Raw genomic sequence first — 5842 nt, forward strand, 5'->3', positions numbered from 1 at the left:
GTTGACCACCAGCATTCAAGTCTATAGTGATGCCGACTACGCGGGTGACAAGCAATCTCGACGTTCGAGAAGCGGCATCATCTCCAAAAACGCTGGAGCGGCTGTATCGTGGTGCTGTGAAAAGCAATCATGCGTCGCTCTGTCAACTACCGAGGCAGAATATATAGCTGCATGCGAAGGCACTAAAGAGGCAGTGTGGCTGAGCCTTTTATTTAATGAAATAAAAACGCTAGATCAACCACCTGTCCTTTACACAGATAGCGCAAGTGCGGTGAAGTTGGCGCGTAATCCGGAATTCCACAAAAGAAGCAAGCATATTGAAGTCAGGTACCACTTCATCCGCGAAAAGTAAGCACGTCAAGTTTATATTGTTCACTCATTTAAGTTTCTTTTCAATATATGTTATATCCGTTAACATCTTATTGGTTTTCATTTCTTTTGCAATAATAAACAGTCGATTAATTGAATAACATCAACAAAAACTATCCCCTGACAAAATACTTAAGATAAAAAACTACGACACTATAAGAAAGGATCGCGATAACTTTGGGGGAGGAGTAGCGTTTTTAGTCAAAAATAATATACATAATATACATAATACAATATATTTTTACAACAGCATGATAACAAACTAAGCCATTTAGAGCTATTGCAAATTAAAATTAATTCACAACTTACGGTCACCACTTGGTACCATCCCCCTGATTGTAACATTAACATTCTTGACTTAGACATAATATTCAAACAGTCAGGCAAACATATTCTATTAGACGACTTAAATTCAAAAAATGCATTTTGGAGTAAAAGTACCCCAAATACAAATGGCAATATCCTTTATAATTATATGAACCAACACAACGTTACAATAATATACCCAAATGATCCCACCAACTATCCAAATAACGGCAATAACCCATCTACAGTAGATATTGCTATTGCAAAAAAATTATCAGGAAAAGCAAAAGTTCTGCATGAATTTTGCTCCGATCATTTACCAGTCCTCTTTAAACTGCATAACATCACATACCCACAAGAACCAAATAGAACCCTTCTAGACTACACAAATGCAAACTGGGATTTATTCAGGGCAAACCTCAAAAGTAACATTAAAATACCGAGCGAAATAGCACAATTGAGAATATAGATCAGCAAATAGAGATACTAGTGAAATCTATAAAAGAAGCCATGCAGAAATCCATCAATTAAATTAAGCAAAGCAAAAATAAAAAACAAATTCATGTCGAGATACTATAAAAATTAAACACCGAAACGCGCTCCGCAGATTATTTAAAAAAAACTGGGACCAGGCTCTACTACTAAAATGGCAAACATTAAATCAACAAATAAAAGCAAATATTAAATATAACAAAAATTATGTATGGGGAAATAAACTTCAACAAATTACACCCAATCATAATTCTATATGGCATATTGTAAAATCTTTGAAACCTAACTCACAAAATAAGTTAGCTCCGATAAAAACTGAAAACGGCAGTTTCCAATTTAATAATGCAAATAAAACCAATATCCTCGCAAATCATTTTGCGAAAATAAGCTCTCACAACGGACAACTATTTACTCGGAAACAAATTGAAGTCAAGAATAAAGTTAGGGATTATTATCAAAAAGTGAAACTATAAATAACATACTATTCATTAAGCCAAAAGAAATAAAAGCCATACTTAATACCCTACCACCTAAAAAAGCCCCTGGTCCTGGCCAAGTTCAAAATATTATAGTAAAAAAACTGAACCAAAAGTGCATAGTACTTATCAATGAAACCATTAATTCTTGCATTTGACTAAACTACTTTCGCACGGTTTGGAAAAGCGCCATTATCCTTCCGAACTTAAACCAAACATGTCAAAACATTATCCAAGTAGTTATAGGCCGATAAGCCTTCTAAACACCCTAGGCAAAGATGCAGAAAAGGCTATTCTACAAAAACTGAACGCAGAAATTGAAAACAAACAAATCTTAATTAACGAGCAATTTGGATTCAGAGAAAAACATTCCATTATTTAACAAGTGGTAAGGGTCATTAACGATATAAAAAAATCTTGGAACAAATGAAAAATAACCCATATGGCTTGACATTGAAAAAGCGTTTGACACAGTCTGGGTGCCTGGGCTCATATACAAGCTTGTTCTCATGAATATCCATTCTCAGCTATTCAAGTTACCACACAGCTACTTAACGAACAGATCACTAAAAGTAAAAATTGGATGCAGCATCTCAAAACCTATGAAAATAGAGGCAGGTGTCCCGCAAGGCTCTGTCTTGGGACCTAAACTTTATCTTCTGTTCATGAATGACATACCAAAACACCCAGTTAGCATTCATTGAAAAAAAGCAAACGCTGCACTATCGCTAATGGCCAGAAATAGTGGTCTCAATATTAAAAACAAACTATTATTATATAAAGCCACACTGAGACCAATCCTAACTGTTCGGGCCAAGTCCGACAAAAGAATCGATAACGCGACGAAGTGTTATCATTTGCATTTGGCAAAACAGCTGCCAGGGGACAGCTGCAATTATATGTTTTGTTCTCCCAGTTCAGTCCAGACTGCAGCTGCATCATTCTTGCAACGTTAGCAGGAATGTCCCCATGATCTGCATTTGCTTCAGTTATAAAATTCATTCGCTCTTGAGCTCTTGTGCAAATTACACGGTAAGTAAATCGTTAAAATCAGCAAGAGTTTTCTTCACTGCCTACCTCATCCACTACATCACTATTTTACCTTGGAGCGCGATGTTAGACCGGCTAAACTCCGTCAGAGTCGCTTGAGCATCGCAAACAAAAATCGGGCAACCGTCTTCAGAACCAGGAGGACAAACTACGCAGGTTGCGCCCCAACACTAACCTGTGGAGCAATACCATATGGGCAAGTATCTCAAAAACCCATATCACAAAACGGTTACAATATGAAAATAAATGTTTAAGACTGGCCGTAAATGCGGAAAGACATCGAAGAAATGTAGACATAAGAAATGAAACGGAAATGATCAATGTAACTGATTTTACTCAGGACTTGAGTGAGAAATTCAATACCAAAACGACACTGCATAAAAATCCGCTGATTAAGAATATCACGATGAGAAGAAGAACAGATAACATAACGAATAAATATAAATACACATACGAACATCTACCAATCTTCTCTCAGACTTGGTAACTCTCCATTTAATCAATATAAGTAGGTTTCATTATGCTCGCCTTTCTTACAGAATTGAATAACTTAAGTGCTTACCTGATAAGAATAGTTAAAATAAATCCGATATGGATATATAATATAAAAATTGTATGTTAAGCTGTTTGTGTTAGGTTAACAATAGGCATGCATAGGCAAGCATAGCATGTTTTGAATTTTTTTTACACCGTGTATGTATATGTATATTGCTATTAAGAACATGTAAATAAAAAGTTTATTAATCTAAAAAAAAAAATGTAATAACGCGAAGGCCGCGGGTTCGACCCCCTCTTGGGCCACATTATTTTGGACATACATTCAAAGTTGCCGCCTCCAGTGCTGTCCCATTATGAGGTTGTAATGCAATCCTATAACAACTCAATTGTTATAACACATATAAATAAGAGTAAAATATAATAATATTACAACATAAACATAAAGCTTTCCAAGCATATAAAAATTTTTAATTTAATTAACAATATTATTAATAATTTGATAATGCAATAAAGCAAGACGAACCAGATGATTGTTTCGTTATTTCACATTTCATTGATTGCTGTAATTGTGGTGTCAAATATTTTGTCATGCAGCGCACAGAATAATCCTGAATATGTTTGCGATTTTGTCTGTATCGAAGAGTGTCTACAAATTCCAGCAACTTGGGTGCTGGCACAACCCTCCCTTACCTCACCTCACCATACCTTACCATACCTCACCTTACCTAGCCAACCGCCCTCCCAAGCCATTACCTTACCATTCCTTACCTTGTCCACCGCCCTCCCTTACCTTTCCTCACCATCCCTTACCTTACCTTGCCCACCGCCCTCCCAAACTTTTACCATAGCTTTCCATACCTCACCTTGCCTCACCATACCATACCGTACCCAATCGCCCACCGTTCAAGTATGCTGGGCTGTATTAATTTTTGGTAAAACAATTATTTGTTTTGTATTGCTAAAAGTAGTAAAAGCTCGATGAACTGCTGCTCAGTGCTCAGTAGATGCTTAAATTAGTCTTCCGATGGGATTTTACCTCCCCTGTGGCGTCTCCGCATTTTTATGCCACTTTAGAAATGACCCTTGCATTGCCCGCCGATGTTTTCCTTGTATGCTAGTGTTTGTAACGAGCTTGAACATTTGATTTTTTAGCCGTAGCAAATTTTGATCAAAAAGATATGTGTTTCTGCTTTGAGCCATTGTAAAGTTTTTGGGATGCAATTTCGTGTTTGCCATCCATGACACGGCTCGCTTTTAGGTGAGCCTGCTTTGAGCGCGGCTAGTGCTAAGCGCCCTGCCTGTTTGAGACGCTAAATTTTTTTCAAATTTTCTTATTAGTAATCATCGGACTTACCCTGTATTCCATTTCTACACTTATAGTTTCGTTTAGTAGTGTGCGCGCGGAGAAGCACGATCATGCTCCGAGATTTGAACGTGCGCCTGCGCATTCCGCAAGTCTGAGAAATGTGCCAAGCAAGTCTGAAAAATGTGCTTAGCCCGCAACTTGTACTCGTAATGGAGGACAAATCAAACGTTTAGGTGTGTGCGCATGTTGTGACACTTGGGTATATATTACTGGTACGTAAAATTTTATTATTTATAAATGATTTTGAACTAATTACCCAAGTTTATAATATTGCAGGAAAATATAACTTTTGTGGTTATCGAGGGCAGATTTACTATTAATGTGGTTGTAACTTGACATGTGAACATTCGATTTGTTTCCCGGAGAAAAAAAGTGATGAAAATTAAACAATACGACATGTGACAAAAGTAAGGAATCACAAATATGTTTTTACTGTTGCAAAAATAAGTTATTCGCAAAATAGATACAAAAGTTTCTTTCAAAAAGATTTGGCAACTCAAATAAACTCAAAAAATGAACTATATTCCATTTTGTTTTAAAATAATTAAATAAAACATATATTTGAATAGTAAAATATTATTGCTACTTATCACTTACTTGTTTATCAAGTCTATATTTAACATTAGCCACGATTGTCTCCTCCAAACTGGTAAAACCAACGGCCCATTACCTCAGTTGGTTAGAGCGTCGTGCTAATAACGCGAAGGTCGCGGGTTCGATCCCCTCATGGGCCACACTATTTGCGATATTTTTATAACCTTAAATTTCACGATTAAAAACATTGTGGCAGCGGTGGGATTCGAACGCACGCCTCCGAGGAGACTGGTGCCTTTTTTTAAGATTAACAAACTCTTTATTTACCTAACAAATCAAATACATAAAAAATATATATATACATATTGCAATATCTACTATATAAAAATAAGTCGGGTTTTCCTTCCTGACGCTATAACTCCGGAACGCACCAACCGATTTCCACGGTTTTGCATTCGTTGGAAAGATCTAGGGCTCAGAGAGGTTTATAGCAAAGAAAATTGTGGAAAAATTTTCACAGAAAAGAAGTAGGAATGATTGCGCCAAATCGATCGATGCACGATGCATTCAGCCAAAAATTAAATCGAGAGGTGCAATACAATGTTGATACATTGCAGGAATTCGTTCGAAACGATGTGCCATCGCTGAAAGAACAGCAAAAACCAGTATACGAAACATAAATGCAAGCGGTGGACAAAAAGAATGGTAGTCTATTCTTCCTGGACGCACCTGGAGGAACATGGAAAACATT

General features: G+C 36.7%; 1 non-coding gene across 1 annotated transcript; it reads left to right on the forward strand.

The window, feature by feature from the left end:
- The first annotated feature begins 5217 nt into the window (after positions 1–5217).
- TRNAI-AAU (transfer RNA isoleucine (anticodon AAU)) lies at positions 5218–5291 on the forward strand. Its single transcript has one exon. It is a non-coding gene; the product is annotated as a tRNA-Ile (tRNA).
- Positions 5292–5842: the final 551 nt, after the last annotated feature.

Source organism: Atheta coriaria, unplaced genomic scaffold, assembly GCF_025399875.1.
Source record: "Atheta coriaria isolate IRGN ID8LTWV9N9 unplaced genomic scaffold, Caltech_Dcor_3.1 hic_scaffold_67_pilon, whole genome shotgun sequence".
Taxonomy (NCBI): domain Eukaryota; kingdom Metazoa; phylum Arthropoda; class Insecta; order Coleoptera; family Staphylinidae; genus Dalotia; species Dalotia coriaria.